Source organism: Microcebus murinus, chromosome 10, assembly GCF_040939455.1.
Source record: "Microcebus murinus isolate Inina chromosome 10, M.murinus_Inina_mat1.0, whole genome shotgun sequence".
In the NCBI taxonomy this organism is placed as follows: Eukaryota; Metazoa; Chordata; class Mammalia; order Primates; family Cheirogaleidae; genus Microcebus; species Microcebus murinus.
The window spans coordinates 43,478,138-43,497,284 of NC_134113.1; positions in this window are offsets into that span (position 1 = coordinate 43,478,138).

Sequence of the window (19,147 nt, forward strand, 5' to 3'; positions counted from 1 at the left end):
CAAAATACATCTAAAAATGTACTGACCTTTTAACTATATTTTAAATATATATATATATATATAATGTGCGAAAGTCTGTGCTAGTTTCTTTCACATATATAATCTCATTCATCCTGTCTTCCTCTCTCACATCTCTCTAGCTGTTATTCTTTCCATGTGTATTTCCTTTTGACTCACTTCCTTTCACTTTTATTTACCTTTTTAAACTAAAATTAATTAAACAGTGAAAAATTTTTTTAGTATTTTTCACACTTATTGAATAAAGTCTTAGTTTTGCAATGTTTCATTTTTTAAAGTGGGGCGATTTCAACATTTTAAAAAGTTTTTCCTGAGGAAAACTCTGAATATAATCAGTTTCACCTTTTCAGGAAATCAGAAGACATTGAGTTTAATTTTATAAATTAAAAATGTCCTCCTTCTGATTTGGAAGGTAAATAGTACCATGGTCACTCAGGCTCTCGCCGCCTCTCCCTTGGATGTCGCGGGCAGCCTCCCGAATCATCTCCACACCGTGGCTACTCCCCTGCAACACTACGATGCCATCCACCAGCAGCGCATCAGTGTTCAGGCAATACGGCGAAGACACCAACCAGACTCAAGAGTTCTGAACCCTCGTCTGAGCCCAACTACTTTCCAGCCATATGAAATTTAAAGAAATGGGTTAGGATGAGAGAAATATATTTCAATGATTTCTAAATGCCGATAGAAATAAATAACTGTTCTACTGAATTCATGGGATTGTTATGAAACTCAAATGAATTAATATAAATAAAAGTATTTTACAGTGTGTAAAAGCTTATATAAATATCAGGTGTTATTAAACTTTAAGCTTAGATTGTATTACCTCTAAGTGGCATTGCACAGCAGTGAAAAGCACAGACTCAGAGCCAAACTGCCACTTATTAGCTATATGACCTTGGACATTTAAAACTTGTGCTTCAGTTTCCCCTTATGTAAAATAAAAAGAGTCATTGTATTTATAGAGTTATCATGATGACTAAATGGGTTAATACTACATAAAGCACTTAAAATTGCTCCTGACCCAGAGTAAGTCCTATGTAAGTATTTGTTATTATTACCATTATTATTATCATATTACTTTCTGGCTCAAAACTCTATTGTCAAGTCCCTGCCTAGCATTCACAGCTGTCCATAATCTTTCTTTTCCTCCATTTTCCTTCTACTCCAAAGCATAAACCAGCTCTTCTCTGGCTAGACCAATCTCCCCAGTGCCCTGCATTCAATCCTGAATCTGTACCTTATTAATTTAGCATCCCTTATCTGAAATGCCCTTTTCTCTCTGATCTATCCATTAATCAAACTCCTGTTCAAGTCTCACCTCCCCAACCACTTGAGCCATGCTTTTCCTCTTCTCTGAATTACAAAGGCAGTTTTAATCTAGATTGTTCACCCAGAATTTTAATCACATACTTCCTTGTACTGCTGCTTATACTTAACTATGTAGTGTCTTGTTCACCCACATCTTCTCTTTCTTCTGAGAAATGTTTCCTCAAACACTGTGGCTCTGAAAACTGAGGCCCTCTTCCTTGGCCATATGACTCTTACAGACAGTTAGTCTTCCCGTGAAGTACTTCAACCTTGAGTGGAGAAGGAAAGCCCTTCTCTCTGGCACAGAGCCATAGCCCCAATCCATGGAAAAGGTAGTGTGAGACATCTGCACTCAAATGTTTATAGCAGCACAATTCACAATTGCAAAGATGTGGAAACAACCCAAGTGCCCATCAATACATGAGCGGATTAATAAAATGGGTATATGTATACCATGGAGTTCTACTTAGGCACACAAAACAATGGTGATCTAGCACCTCTTGTATTATCCTGGATGGAGCTAGAACCCATTCTACTAAGTGAAGTATCACAGAATGGAAAAACAAGCACCACATGTACTCACCATCAAATTGGTACTAATTGATCAACACTTATGTTCACATATGGTAGTAACTTTCATCAGGTGTTGGGCAGGTGGGAGCAGGGAGGAGGAGATGGGTATATTCACACCTGATGGGTGTGGTGCACACTGTCTGGGGGATGGACATGCTTGAAGCTCTGATTTGGGTGGGGCAAAGGCAATATATGTAACCTAAACATTTTTACCCTCATAAAATTCTGAAATAAAAAATTTTAAAAAATAAAGGAAGCACAGAGAGAGGCATAGATGAGGAATGGAAATTAAGAATCTGGTTGTTGTTCTACTCCCTGGTTCCAAATGTCCCTATAGTTAGCTCTACCCGTCTTTCCAATTCCTTCATTATTGGGTTATACATGTCAATAAAGTCCCCTCTTGTGCTTTTAACTAATTTAACCCATTAACAGTCTGGCATAGATACTGGCAAATATATCTTTTCCTTATTGACAGGCCTCTGTCCCACAGCCAGGCTATTTTCAGCTTTAATTATAAGACTTGTCCTTGTTCATTATCCATATACCATTGAAGAGCAACAAAGTAAGTGATTCATTGCTGACACATGGCATTTCTTGAGCAGCCATTAATTAGCAAAATAGCACTTGAACATAAATTGTTAAGGAGTGTCAGCAAATAAAACCGTAATCAGAATTTTTTTCCTCCCTTCTTATGTATGCACCTTTGTGAATTGCACTATGCAATTTCCAACTTTAATTTAGAGCTTATCTTGGAAACCAAGTATTACATTAATCTTTAAGACCCAAGTCTAAGTGTGCTTGACCCTCTCCATTCTCTTTTCCAGAAACAAGAGATGACCTGAGCCACACACATTCATCTTCTCTAGCCTGCTAGGAGTCCCAGGCCCTGGTATACAAGGACCACATAGCTGAGTTTGGTCTCATCTTTAAGGAGTTCAACAAGCAGTGACTGAGCACATCTAGGGGCCAGACCCAGTGAAGGTCAGGGGAAATATAATAAATAATAGAATTCATGCCTGAGCACCCATTGTCAGCTTCTCTGCACACACGCATGTATTTTGGACTTGACCAATTTGGGGTGTTCCAACTTCCATGTGCTAGTATCTGCATCTCTGAATCTGAGAAATTCTTCCAGAAAGCCAGTCTTCCAGACCACAGCAGCCCAGAAGTGTTAGGGAATTAATACCTTCCTATGCCTCCTCAGCCTCCTATAACTTGTCCCCTACATCCCTCAACCAATGATTAACAGGAGTGGGTACATAAACACTCCAGCCCCTTTGGCACTTGAAGGACATAATGCTGAGACACAGAAGTGGCCCGCTATAGCCAACTTACTAATGGACAGTTTGTTGGCCTCTTCTCCTTTGCTCTATTACTTTTCCACATCCCTGTCAGTATTCCCTGTATCTCCTCCTACCAAACAAAAAGAGAGAGAGAGAGAATAAACTCCATGCATTTAAAACTTTGCCTCTCTGTCTGCTTTCAGGGCAATCCAAACTAAGACAATGCCCTTAAAAAACATACAATCTAGTGGGGAAAACCAGCCTGCAAATAACATTCCTTTAATAAAAGAAGAAGGAATATGGAAACATAGAAAAATAGATGTTTCTATTCTTCATGCCTCTAAAACCTTCAACCACAGAGAGAGTTCAACCACAGGCTTCACAGTAAATGGAAACCATATAACAGAGTCTTAGGCAAGGAATGCTGCAAGCCCTGTCTTTTATTACTACTGCTATTCATGCCTAGCTCCTTTCCGCCATATGGTCTCCTTTCCCTGTGACCTGGTTGGGACCTTATTAACTCTATGCTCTAAACGTGAGACTCCTTTAAGTGGTAGATTTTCCAATGAATTCACCGAAATAATAAATATTTAGTGATAGTCTAGTATGATACTTCTCTAGGGTGAGATATATTTAAAACCAGATCTAATATAGGTAGTGTAGCAAAGGATCTTTGAGCAAATGACTTTAATATCCTCCTCCTTTACCTTTCAGATCAGAGCACTTTTATTCTACCTCACTAAATTCTAGCTTCATTTCAGCTGGGACCTAATTGTTCACATTGTGTCTCATGCTGAGTTCTCTGGGAAGCTATCTCTAAGATAGAATTTCACGTGCAGGTCGTGCTCCTGGGAAGATGGAGAGAGAAGAAAGCAGGGTTGGACAGGGGGAAAAGTCACACTGCAAAGCAGGCCAATGCCAGAGGAAGATCTGAAGCAAGCTAGGCTTGTCAGGATTGACCTGTGTTGAGCCAAAATACCAAGACTAAACCAGTCATTGGATAAGGGCTGTCCAGGGAAGCGGCATTGGATGAGCGGTTGGTTCTCTGCTGCTGACAATGCTCCAGGCTGTCTGCCGGGAGCACCCCACCAGCTGGGGCTTCCTTGAAAGGGAATTTGGATGGTATATCTATGACTATTCATCACACGTTGAGATCTTTCCAATTTCTCAGCCTATGTCCACCTTCTTGGGAACATTTTTTAAAAGTTAGAGGTTGAAAAACTTTATGGTGTCAATAATTCCCCATAATTGCCCCTTCTCCCCCATTAAGCTCCCAAGGCTTTGGACAAAATATATTCAATTTCCGAACACATTTTCTGTTAATGAACTGGCTATTAACAGTTGAACTAAAGCACAAGATTGGAATTTTATAGAATAAATAACCAAATTTAGGGTTAAGGTTAGTGTCAGGCTGGGACATAGAATCAGGCCTAGCAGACTCAGGCCTAACAGTCAAGTTCAGGTCATCGAAGATAATCAGGTTATTTGAGTATTCAATGGACTCATGAAATTACTCTGTGTTGCTAGAACCAAATCCCTCTACCACATTTGGAGAGGTCTCTGGATGACTGAACCAATCTGTCTCTAAAGCAAGCTCCTTTGAGGTAACTATAGGTTTGAGTATGTCACTGTGGTCACCTCTAATATCTTTTTTTTTTTTTTTTTTTGCAGACAGAGTCTCACTCTTGTTGCCCCGGCTAGAGTGCCATGGTGTCAGCCTAGCTCACAGCAACCTCAAACTCCTGGGCTCAAGCGATCCTTCTGCCTCAGCCTCCTGAGTAGCTGGGACTACAGGCATGTGCCACCATGCCCAGCTAATTTATATATATATATTTTTAGTTGGCCAATTAATTTCTTTCTATTTTTAGTAGAGACAGGGTTTCGCTCTTCCATCTAATGTCTTACTCAAAGCCCTGCTATTATCTGAGGGATGGATGGTAAGAGGCTACTATACTACCTATCACCAGGGAAATGGGTTTTGCATGTCCAGTTACCTAAATATACCTGAGGGCTATGAAAAGCATAATTTGCACTAAGTCTCTGCACCTCCAATTGTGTCCATTATGCTTGAAGACTGGTTTCTAAAGATTCCCTCTGTTCTATCATGGGGCTCTTGCTTTAAGCAAAGATTCCCACAGGAAAAGAAATGAACAGAAAGAATCTGTGCATTTAGCAACACACTTTGAAATTTAAAATGATCTAAACAAAACAAACTGTTGTTACAACTAATTATGTTTTGGGTTTGTAAATGAACTTTGCCTCTAATTCAAAGTGAAAACTACATATACATATGCATTTATTATTTTCCAGGGTATCCACCCTGCACCATTTCAAATTCCTCATTTTTCTCAGCCTGTTCTCTCTTTACCAAAACAGTCAAACAAAACAAACATAAAGATAATAGCACAATAACAAAGAGACATGAATAATTGGAATGTCTCTTCAGTCAAAAGTATTTTTACTTTCTACTAAAAGATTACACTATGATAAATATTATCACCCTCAAGATCAATAGAATGAAGGATCTGCCAAATCTAATTCAATGCCAGGAAAATCTATATTGTATTTACAGATTTCAGATGGAAAGATCCAGCACTCGTAGCACAAAGCATTTGTATTCTATTTTCTCCACTCTCCCCTCGAGTTCCATCCAGAACCAAAACTATATACAAGACTTATTGGCGGAAAGCATCTTGTTCTTAGAGCTGATACTGTAATCACCAAGCAGACTACTTTGAGGATTGCACATCAGCCATCCTTAAAACCAAGTCTCAAAGCAGCCACTCATCCTGTGTCTATTGCTTTATTCCTTTCATGCCATTCTCCCTGAAAGAGCTAAGTTATTATTGAAATATATCACCCCACCTACATTGTGAGCAGACACACTGAGTAGATCAAATGGATTTGTAAACATTTATTGGCTGTTTTGGTAAAGCTGTGCAATGTAATCATGGACTCCGAACTCTGCCTTCATTAGCCATGCAAAATTCCCCGGGTCAGTATTTACATTTTAGCAGCTTATTAAGCTTCTAGATGCTGTGATTCAATCAGCTTCACAGAATTCACTTTGGTGTGGCTATGCTGACACAGAAATGATGGAGGGCAAATAGATTCAAATTAGTCAGACTGCAGTCACATTAGCATACCACTTTACCCTTCATTTACTTCTGCATTCGGATACATCCTCTGCAACTTTATTTGTATCCAGAAGACCCAGGATGTGCCTTCTGATGAATTTAGCAGCCAAAATGAATCATGGCTATTCAGAGGAAAGTATGGGGAATCTTGTTAACTGATCTGTCATCAATTTCCAGATTGACACAACCCTACCATATATGTGATGGTGTCAGTGACCTAGCTAATGACTCAATAAATGGAAACAGGCCTGCAACTTTGGTAGCATGACTGGGTCCTGATCACAATATGTCTTGGAGAGGTAAGTACAACCAGGAGAAAGAGGAGGTCATTTTCATTTCAAGGGGCCAATTCTTCACCTGATCCCAAAGGGACCAACAGGCAGCAATTTTCGGAAATCTTTATTTCTTTATCTTCTCCTCAGGGGAAATAGAGGGAATATCCAGAGAAGATAAATAACTATGACAACAACAAGTGCACCATGTTGATCCAGTTGAACCTATTGGGAGCTTCTGTCATGCTACATTTCACTGACTTTCTTGTAAACACCTATTAACTGTAACAATCAAAAACTTGAACTAACAAGTCCTTAGCCTTGTATTAAATGTTCAGAGTCCTAGAATTGTAACAAGAAACTAGAAATAAGACCACTCATATTAGTGACCAACTAAGGAGTATAAAGAGTAATAACAGCAGCAGTCTATTGTTGCTGCTATTGAAGAAGCAAAGAAGGGGTATAGAATTAAGTAATATTTGAGTAATTACTATGTAATAGAAACTGTACATTTTCTCATCTAGTCCTCACAACAAGCCTGAGACAGGTATTATTTTTATCCCTATTTTGTAGAGGTAGGAACTGAGACACAAGGAGATTAAGCAACTTGCCTAGGAACCTACAGTCTGTAAATGGTATAATTAGATGTTAACCCTGGGACTCTAACTCCAAATGCTGATTTCTTAACCACTATATAAAGTAAGATCTACTCACTGATGTATTTGATTAATCTTTAATATCTCTGAGAGAAAAATGTTATAAAGAGCCAATAAATATAAACTCATTCGTATCTTCACTGTCTATAGAAATCTCTGTATGTCAGTATACTTTCCTGGGATTTCTGAAACAATGTACCATTTCAGAACATAGCTAGTTAAATATTTATTACTGGAGTTAATATTAGTATCAACACAAAATTCAAAGTGATAGCTACTGAGTGGTTTTTAGAAAACTAAAAAGTCTTTGAATTCTGGATTTCCATATTTGTCTTAAAATATGATAATGTGGATTTTTCCACTGAGAGATATTTGTTTGGCTAAATTTGAGTCTACATAAATATTAACCTTAGAAACCAGGTCTGGGTCTATATCTATAAGAAACCATTAAATTTCTTTGCCAGTTACCACTAAAAATTCCACATGCTAATAAGAAAGAGAGATGAAGTAAAGCTGGTATTAATCAGATTTTCTTGCTTTATCACTGAATAGAAATATGACACGGTGAAATCAACTGACAGGTTATGAATTTAAGGGAAAAAATTCAAACTACACATAGTCAATCCTTATCTGCTAGTTACCGTATCATAATCCAAGAACAAAACCTGAGTCTGTACACCTAAAGATCCTCAATGTGAGATTACCCTCTGCTATATAACAAATATTCTAAAAATTAATGATTTAAAGCAATAATGATTTATTATTTCCTACAATTCTATATTTTTTTTCCTGGACAATTCCTCTGCTGGTTTTGCCTGGGCTTCCTCATGCATTAGCAAGGCAGTCAGCTTGTGGGGAGGTCCCAGATGGCCTCACTCACAAGTCTGGCAGTCGGTTGTAACTGTTGATGGGGGCATCTCAGTTTGCCTCTTCATGGTCTCTCATCCCCTCCAGTAGACTACACCATCTTCTGCACAAGTGGATCTCAGGGAAACATATCAACAGAGAGGAGGTAAAATGTGGAAGGCCTTTTGAGGCCTAGGCTCTAGGACACAACATACCTTTTGCCAAATTCTATTGGTCAAAGCAAAACAAATCGGGCCCAAATTCAAGGGGATAAAAAAAGAGACTCCATCTCTGAATTATAGGAACAACAAACATATGTTACAAAAGAGCATAAATGTTAGATGGGAAGATTTTGTGACCATGAAACAATCTACCACAGCCACACAAAAAAGTCAATCAAACTGACTGCATCAATGCCAACATTTCAATATCCTAGTTGTGATACTATAAATAACTTTGTAAAAAGTGACCATGAGGAGAAACAGAGTAAAAACTACATGAGTCTGTATTATTTTTTATAACTACATGTAAATCTGCAATTATCTCAAAATTTAGAGTGTAATTTTTTTAAGTCAACCAGAAATAATCTCATCATTGAAAGCATTGTAAATGAAGCAGAATTCATTATCGTGGCATTTTATCAATCCATGGTAAGGTCATTTGTAAAATAACCTATGTGGCATATCCAACCCTTTATTCAACAAATACTTTTGAGTAACTACCACAGGCCCAAAACTCTTCTAGGCCTTGCATATAATGACTAAAACCCCTTTTCTCATGGAGCATTACCTCCTAGTATTTAATTCGAAAATTGACAGCAAACCACAGAAAGGAATGGAAGTGAAGGTCCTGAAGGTGACAACAAAATAGTCAATGAGAAAATGCCACTACCAGGTAAGGAGAAAATAAATATACACATAATCTTCATTCTAGAATGTTAAAGCCTTCCAGGAAACATGATTTGTTTCTAAAATTATGAGGAGAATCTATAGACTAGTGCTTTTTCTCTATATCCTGACTCCTATTATCCAAAAGCACAGAATATTCCACACACACCTCAAATTAAACCGTTTAAGACTGAGCTCCTTAGTTCTCCTCTCCACTGCTCCTTACTCACCTACCAGACCAAACTGACTGCCCAAATTTGACAAGGATAATGTAGTGTATTGTATTACTTTTATATACCTGACATCCATTTACCATTTCTCTTTGAGAAAACTGCCTTTTCAATATTCTTTTTTTATGTGGTTGATTGAGGCCAACCCCAACTCAAGTATGAAGGTGGGCATATGATACAGCAGGAAGCTAATCAGCAAATTCAGGAATAGAAACATAACCTAGTTGGCCAATAAGAGCCAGGCCCAGGACTTTTGTTAGCACTCTTGAGAAGCATTCTTTTCTGCTGTGGTGTTAAATGGATAGGGTGGGAACCAGGAACTACTGACTATATTTTGCCAATACTAAGCATAAACTAGCCCTGACACAATGACAGCACAAAGGAAAGCCACGCAGAGAGATGGAGAAAGATGAGACATTGGTGACAATGTTTGAGGCTCTGGATTTACCCATCCCAGATCTTTCCTCAGACTTTTTTTTTGTTACATAAGCAAATAAAATTCTATTTTGGCTTAAGCTATTTTGAGTTGGGTTACTCGTCACTCAAGCCTAAAAGTGTCCTAACTAATACAAAGAAGCTGGACACAGAGGATCTGGAAAAGCAAGCTGGAGGACTGGACAGGAGAATAACTACCAAATTCATAGAGAATGAATGAAAACTGAGTTGCTGTGTGCTAGCTCTTTTTGCCTTCTCAGACATCTGAGCCAAAAAGCTACCCTCCCATTCAACAGATAGAGCCAGCAGCTCTGGTCTCACTATTTGTTGAAGATATATCAGGCTTCTATTATGATATGATCTCCATAACTGAAGGAGAAACAATATAATTGCTCAACTTGACATGATTTTAAAGGTTTTTTAGTAACAAAATAAAAAAAAATAAAAAAACCTCTGTGTTTACAGATTAAGGAGATGGATAATAGCACATGATGACCCAAAACATGAGACAAGATGCTCTGGATACAATTGTTTAAGGTACAAATGCTGGATTAGAGAAACAAATGTTCTACTTAGTATATTAGTCAGTGTTTCCAGAGAAACAGATCCAATAGGATATGTATAGAGAGAGAACAAAAACTCTTAAAAGAATCAGCTCACATGATTTTGAAGGCTGACAAGTCCAAATCTGAAGGATGTGCCATCACACTAGAGAACTAGGAAGATGCCAATTGCTGTAGTTCAAATCCACAGACTGTCTGCTAGCAGAATTCTCTCTTGCTCAGGTGAGGTCAGTCTTTTGTTGTAGTCAGGCCTTAAACTGATTGAACGAGGCCTAACCACATTATGGAAGCCAATGCTTTACTCAAAGTCCACTGATTTAAATGTTAATCTCACATAAAAACACTGGCACAGAATCACTCAGAATAATATTTGATCACATATCTGGGGCCTGTGGACCAAATAAGTTGGTATATAAAATTAACCAGCACACTGAGTATAGGAATGAATCTTAGCAAATTTCTTTATGTCATCAACTAAATTTTTCTGGCTTACAAATCCAGATCTACAGGAAAATATCCTACTGGAATGCTATCATTGACTTCCAAGTCTGAATGACACAGAAAGTATAGTTGGATATGATAGGAAGAGTATTTTCCCAGAAGTAAAAATACCCTGAGTTCTAGTTACAGGTTTGATGCTAACTTCACCAAAGCATTTCACCAAGCTGGATTTCAGTTTTCATATCCCTAAGGTGAGGGAAATAGGACTAGTGACCTATAAGGTACTTTCTAACTCTAGCATTCAATTATGCCATGGTTTTAATCTCTTCTCTCATCTAGGACCACCAACCTTGCTCCTTCCTAGAATCTCTATAGTCTATATTTGTAATACTTACTTCAAATGCCAAATTGGATATTGTTCTCTTTTCCAGCTCCAACCTTTATGCTATTTAAATAAAACTAGGACATGTGCTGCTGAGAATGGCAATGAAGGGGTCCGTGGGTGTTGGCAGCAGCCTAGCCAAGGTGACACTGAGCTGCTAGAGACAGCCCACACTATAGGATTTTCTCAGCTATTTCAGGTGAAAGTTTTGCTTTTTTAAAGGAAAACAACTTAGATCCAAAAGACAGAACTGATGACAAAAAAAATAAAAACATCTTTTAGCTCTTCCCTTAGAGCTTATATGTTCTTAAGAAATTTCATCTTGGGGGGAAAGATATTTCAAGATAATCAAGAATGATTTGAAGGCAATAATGTCAACTAGATAGTAGAATAGGAGATATCCCCCACATAGCAACAATAATTTCACAACCATCCATGAACAAAAGTACCTTTGTATAGCTTTGGGATTTAGGTAGGAATTGTGAAAATTGGAGCCCAAGACTGAGGGGGCTCATTTTGAAAGGGCAGACCAACACCCAGTTGGCCGACTCACCAACTGTGGTACTGGCTCCAGACTCAAAAACAGCTTTATTCTCTTGTAGACTCAACTACAACCTCATTTGGCATTGGTCCTGCCACCAGATTATCTGCCAAGTAGCAGTAATTCCTCCTCATGCCTTGAGTGACAGGCCTACTGACTTCAGCCCTGGCTCTGGACACCGAAGTGACCTCAGCTTCAGGCTCTCTAAACTACAGTGTGACAGGAGCCCTGCCTGTATAGGGACTGGGAGAGATGTGCACCCATTCTTGCCCCTGCAGGCAGGACTGCCAACCCCAGTCCCATAGCAGATCCAAAAACAGCCATGTAACTCAAGCTTTAGACCCTCTCAGCTATAGTCTGGGAGTGGTCCTGCCCACCTAGGGACCCAGTAGGTGACACACCCATCAGTGTCCCCAGAAGCAGGCCTGCAGACCCCAGTTTTGGCTATGGACTCTTAAGCAGCCCTATACCTCAGTTCCAGCCCCTCTCAACCATGGTACAGGGCCAGTACTGCCTGACCAAGGAACAAACCCAGTGACCCAGTGGGAGACCTCTTAGATACTAAGAGGAAGATACACTGTTAGTTCACCTGGTAATAGTACTATCACCTATGGACCCTGAAGCAGATCACCATCCCAGCACCAGTCCTACTGACTAAAGTCCCAGATGCTGTTCCTTTCACTCAAGTACCAGACAAAAATCATGCCCACCCCAGTCCCTGGTAACAGGCCCACCAATGACAGGCTCCACTGCAGACCCAACAGATCCAGCTCTAACCCCATTTGACCACAATCACAGAGATAATCCCATCAGCCCAGAAACTCAACAGGAGAAGGCTTTTACCTTCCAAATCTAGGCTGTAAAGCTGGAAGAGGCATTTTCTCCTTTAAATACACAGATATCAATGCAAGGCTATACAGAAAGGCAGTCCAACCTGACACCATCAAAGGAAACTAATAAGGCTCTAGTAACTTACCCCCAAAGAAATGGAGATCCATAAATTCTCTGATAAAGAACTCAGAACAATAACCTTAAAGAAGCTCAATGAGACACAAGAGAACACAGATAGATAACTAAACAAAACTAGGAAAACAATAAATGAACAAAATGAAAAGTTTAACAAAGAACTAGAAAATAGAAAGAAAGAAAGAAAGAAAGAAAGAAAGAAAGAAAGAAAGAAAGAAAGAAAGAAAGAAAGAAAGAAAGAAAGAAAGAAAGGAATCATACAGACATACAGGAATCCTGGAGCTGAAGAATACAATGACAGGAATGAAAAACTCAGTAAGGAGCTTCAACAGCAGACTTGATTATGAAGAATAAAGAATTAGGAAATAGAAAACAGGTCATTTGAAATTAGTCACTTAAAGGAATAAAAAAATGAAAAAAATTTTAAATGCATAAGGGACATATGAGACACCATCAAACATACAAATATATGAATTATGGGAATCCAAGCAGGAGAAGAGAGAACAGGGAATAAAGCTTATTTAAAGGAATAATGGTTTAAACCTTCACAACTCTTGTGAGGGATATGGACATCCAGATTTATGAAACTCAAAGAACTCAAAGCAAGATTAACTCATAGAATAATACTCCAAGGCACACTATAATCAAATTGTCAAAAGTCAAAGACAAAGAGAACATCTTGAAAGCAGCAAGAGATAAGAGACTTATCACAAATAAGGAAACTCCCATAGGCTATCAGAAGACTTCTCAACATAAACCTTGCAGGCAAGGACGAATGGGATAATATAATCAAAGTGCTAAATGAAAAAAAAAAAAACTGGCAACCAAGAATACTATACCTGACAAATTTATCCTTCGGAAGTGAAGGATAAAGAAGGAAAGAAAGAGAGAGAGAAAAAAAAAGAGAGGAAGGGAGGAAGGAGGAAGGGAGGGAGGAAGGAAGGAAGGAAGGAAGGAAGGAAGGAAGGAAGGAAGGAAGGAAGGAAGGAAGGAAGAAAGGAAGGCTGAGGGAGTTCAAATCTAGTTCCACTAGATCTGCCTTACAAGAAGTTCTTAAGGGAGTTCTTCAAGTTGAAATGAAAGGATGCTAAGAAACAAGGATGCATGGAAACATATGAAAGTAAAAATCTCACTGGTAAAGATAAATATATAGTCAAATTTGGAATTCTCTAACCCTTAATGGTGGTGCATAAATTAGTTTTAATTCTAGAAAAAAATTAAAAGACAAAGAAATAAAAAATATACTTATAATAATTTTTTTATAAATACACAATATCAAAATGTAAAGTGTGACATTGATAGCATAAAATGTGGAGGGGGGAGAAAAAGTAAAAGTATATAGTTTTTATATGTAATTAAAGTTAAGTTGTTTCCATCTTAAAATAGAATGCTTTTACTATAAGGTGTTTTATTTAAGCCTCTTAAATAAAGAGGCTTTATTTCTTTGTAACCTCAAAGAAAAAAAAAACTCTTGTAGATACATAAAAAAAGAAAGAAATCAAACCATACCATTACAAGAAAATCAACAAATTACAAAGAAACACAGAAAGAGAGGAGCAAAGAAAGTATAAAACAGTCAGAAAAATATGAATGAAAAGATGATAGAAAGCCTTTACCTATAAATTACTTTAGATGTAAATGCATGAAATTCTTCAATCAAAAGACACACAGGCTGGGCACAGTAGGGCAAGTGCCCATAGTCCCAACTATGTGGGAGGCAGAGCTGGGAGAATCATTTGAGCCCAGGAGTTTGAGGCCAGCCTGGACAACATAACCAGACCTTGCCTCTAAAAAGAAAAAAAAAAAAAGACACCGTGACTAAAAGAATGTGCTGCCTACAAAACTACTTTACCTTTAAGGACACAACACATGGGTTGAAAGTGAAGGCATAAAAAAAGATATAAAGATATTACATGCAAATGCAAATAAAGCTGGGGCAGTTATTTTATATCAAGCAAATTAGACTTGTAGTCAAAATCTGTTACAAGTGATAAAAAGGGTCATTATATAAACAGATCAAGATTCAGCAAGAGAATATAACAGTCATACATATATATGCACCCAACATTGGAACACCAAAATATATAAAGCAAATATTAATAGAACTGGTGAGAAAAATAGACAGCAATACAATAATAGTAGGGGACTTAATTCTCCACTTTCAACAATGGATAGATCATCCAGACAGAAAATCAGTAGAGAAACAGGAGAATTGAATAGCACTATAGACTAAATGGTTCTAATATATGTATATAAAACATTCTACCAACAGCAACAGAGTACACATTTTTCTCAAGGGCACACAGAACATTCTTCAGGATAGATCATATGTTGGGACACAAAATATATCTTAACCATTTTAGAAATATTTAAATCATATCAAATAACTTTTTGGAAAACAATGGTATGAAACTAGAAATCAATAACTGGAGGAAAACTGAACAATTTATAAATATATAAAATTTAACCACATACTCCTGAACAACCAGTGGGTCCGAGAATAAATCAAAAGAGAAATTCATAAGTATCTTGAGACAAACAAAAACGCCAAACATAAAACACCAAAATACCAAACATAAAAATGCAGCAAAAGGAGTTCTAACAGGGAAATAAATGCCTGCATTAAGAAGAAAATAAAAAGATCTCAGATAAAAAACCTAGCTCTATACATCAAGGTATAGAAAAAGAAGGGAAAAAACCTAATGCCAAAGTACGCAGAAAAAAGGAAATAATAAATATTATAGCAGACATAAATGAAAGACAGACTAAAAGACAATAGGAAAATTCAACAAAGCTAGAAGTTAGTTTTTGAAAAGACAAACAAAACTGACTAAACTTTAGCTAGATCAGCCAAGAAATAAAGACATAAGACTCAAATAAATAAAATTATAAACAAAAGAGGAAATGTTACTATTGATACCACAGAAATATAAAAAATAATAAGACACTATTATGACAATTATATACCAACTAATTGGTATATAAACTACCAATTAGTGGTATATAAACTAATTGGTATATATATTGGTATATAAACTAATTGGTATATACCAATTATTAGCAATAATTGGTATATGCCAATTATTATATAAACTATACTAATATACTATATACTATATACTAATAATTGGTATATACCAATTGTTATATAAACTATATATTGGTATATAAACTAATTGGTATATAAACTCTTCTATAAACTAGAAGAAATAGATAAATTCTTAAAAACATACAACCTACCAACACTGAATCATAAAGAAGTAGAAAATCTGAACAAAACAATAATTAATAAGGTGATTGAATCACTAATCAAAGACTTCCCAAAAAAATAGAAGCCAAGGACAAGATGGTTTTATAAGTGAATTCTACCAAGCATTTAAAGAATTAATACCAATTCTTCTCAAACTCTTCCGAGAAATTGAAGAGAAGGAATTACAAACTAATTTTACAAGGACATTACCCTCATACAAGACCCACATAAGGATAGTACAAGAAAAAAATTATAGGCCAATATTCCTGATGAAACTAGATGCAAATATCTTCAACAAAACAGTAGCAAACCAAAAAACAAAACAAAACAAAATAGTAGCAAACCAAATTCAACAAGACATTAAAAGGATCATCTACCATGATCAAGTGGAATTTATCCCTAATATGTAAAGATGGTTCAACATATACAAATCAATAAATGTGATGCACCACATTAACAGAAGGAAGGATAAAAATCATATGAGCATCTGAGTAGAAGCAGAAAAAGCATGTGACAAAATTCAACATATTTTCATGGTGAAAACTCTCAGTAAATTAGCTATAGGAAGAATGTACCTCAACATAATGACAGTTATACACAACAAGCCCACAGCAAAGATTACACTCAATGGTGAAGAGCTGAAGCTTGTCATCTAAGAGCAGGAACAAGATGAAGGTGCCTGCTCTCATTACTTCTATTCATAAGGAACTGGAAGTCCTAGCCAGAGCAATCAGGCAATAAAAGAAATAAAAGGCATCCAAGTTGAAAAGGAAGAAGTTAAATTATATCTGTTTGCAGGTGACATGATCTTATATATAGAAAACCCTAAAGACTCCACCAAAATACTGGTAGGATTAATAAATAAATTCAATAAAGTTGCAGGACACAAAATCAACATGCAAAAATTAATTACATTTCTATGCACCACCAATAAATTATTTAGAAAGAAATTTAAAAAATAATCCCATTTATAATAGAATAAAAAATATTTAATACTTAGGAATAAATTTAGCCAAGGTGAAAAATCTGTATACTGAAAACTATAACACACTGATGAAAGAAACTGAAGAAGACATAGATAAATGAAAAAAATATACCATGTTCATGGATTAGAAGAATTAATATTGTTAAAATGTCCATAATACATGAAGTGATCTACAGATTCAATAAAATCTCTATCAAAATTCCAATGACATTTTTCACAGAAATATAAAAACAATCCTAAAAATTCATATGGAGCCACAAAAGACCCCAGATATCCAAAGCAATCTTGAGCAATGCTAGAGGCATCATACTTCCTTATTTCAAACTATACTACAATGTTATAGTAATTAAAACAGAATCGCATAAAAACAAACACATAAACCAATGGCCCAGGAATAAACCCACACATATAGTCAGTTATTCCTTGATAAAGGTGTCAAGAATACACAACAGGAAAAGGGTAATCTCTTCAATAAATGGTGGTAGAAAAAAATGATATTCCCATGTCAAAGATAAAATTGGATCCCTATCTTACACTGTAAGCAAAAGTTAACTCAAAATGGATTAAAGACTTAAATGTAAGACGTGAAACCATAAAACTTCTAGAAGAAAATGAAAAAACTCTCCTCAACATTTGTCTTCACAAAGTTTTTGGAACAGCAAAGGAAACAATCAACAAAATGAAAGGGCAGCCTATAAAATAGCAGAACGTATTTGCAAACCATGTGTCTGATAAAAGTTTAATAGACAAAATATATAAAGAACTCAATAACTCGATAGCAAAAAAATAAAAAATAAAATAATAACCAGACTTTAAAATGGGCAAAGGATATGAATAGAAATTTCTCAAAAAAAAGACATACAAATGGCCAATATGTGTATAAAAAATGTTCAACGTCACTAAGGATCAGGAAAATGCAAATCAAAACCACAATGAGATGTCACCTAGCACTTGTTAGAATGGCTATTATCAGGCCGGGCGCGGTGGCTCACGCCTGTAATCCTAGCACTCTGGGAGGCCGAGGCGGGCGGATTGCTCAAGGTCAGGAGTTCAAAACCAGCCTGAGTGAGACCCCGTCTCTACCATAAAAAATAGAAAGAAATTAATTGGCCAACTAATATATATAATATAAAAAAAATCAGCCGGGCATGGTGGCTCGTGCCTGTAGTCCCAGCTACTCGGGAGGCTGAGGCAGGAGGATTGCTTGAGCCCAGGAGTTTGAGGTTGCTGTGAGCTAGGCTGACGCCATGGCACTCACTCTAGCCTAGGCAAGAAAGCGAGACTCTGTCTCAAAAAAAAAAAAAAAAAAAAAAAAAAAGAATGGCTATTATCAAAAAGATGAGGATGGTGGACAAGAAAAACCTCCAGCCAGAGCCTCTCTGCAAGAAAGATAGATTTTTAAATAAAAGTGGAAAAAAAACGAACAGGCAGACAAACATAGATCAGATAAGGATCAGAAGGAAGGGTACCTGAAACTACAGGAGACTCCATGGGAAGAAGTTGCAGAGCAGAACTGGAAGGAGAAGGGCATCAGCAGAGTCTAAATCCTGAGAGGCTTGAAAACCAGTGACAAGGGTAGGTGGAGCCTTTAAATTCTCCCTACCTTGCATTTCAGACTGCTGGTGGGTTACTAAGCTGCTGAAGAGACCTGCTAACACCAGCCCAGACACTGCTGCCTGCTTCCAGTGAGCTGTGAGCCTCTGGTGGACAGGGCACCAGGCTCCCAGCTCCCTCGGGGCACCTCCCATCCCACAAACCCGAGCCAATCAGTAGACACTATATTGCTTCATTCTCTACCTCCCCTTCCCTACCCGGGGCTTCTGAGAGAGACAATTTAGCCACCAGGAGGTATATGCAGGGAATAGAACCTTTCCTTTTGGGGCCCTACAGCAGACTGATGGGTACTAGGACTGTGAGCTCCCTATCCACCAGCCCTCTCTGGTGCTGCTTGCCTGATGACTCCAGGAGAGTGGAGCAAATCCCAAGGCAGAGAGACATTGATCCAGCTTGGGCACCCCGTGGGTGACTTGAGGCCCCCACTCTTCTCCCTGGCAAGGTCAAAGATTGATCTCCAGGGCCCGGGGTACAGGCCTATAGGCCAGATCCCATACACCCAGGTCTTGATCACATTGCCCGGAGACACAGAAGGAATATTTGTGAACTAATCTACTGAAGTGTTTATGCCTTCAGGGGCAGATCAGAGTGGGTCCTAGCTGCAGTATGCTTGAGAGGCAACCCTCCTCCCACAGGAGGGCTGCGCTCCCAGCTCAGGCAGCCATGTTGGGCAGGGAACCTCCTGGCTTGCTTCACAGTCAGAGGAGATTCACTGGCTTGAGGTCCTGCCTGCCGGCATAAGTCTGGAAGGAGAAAG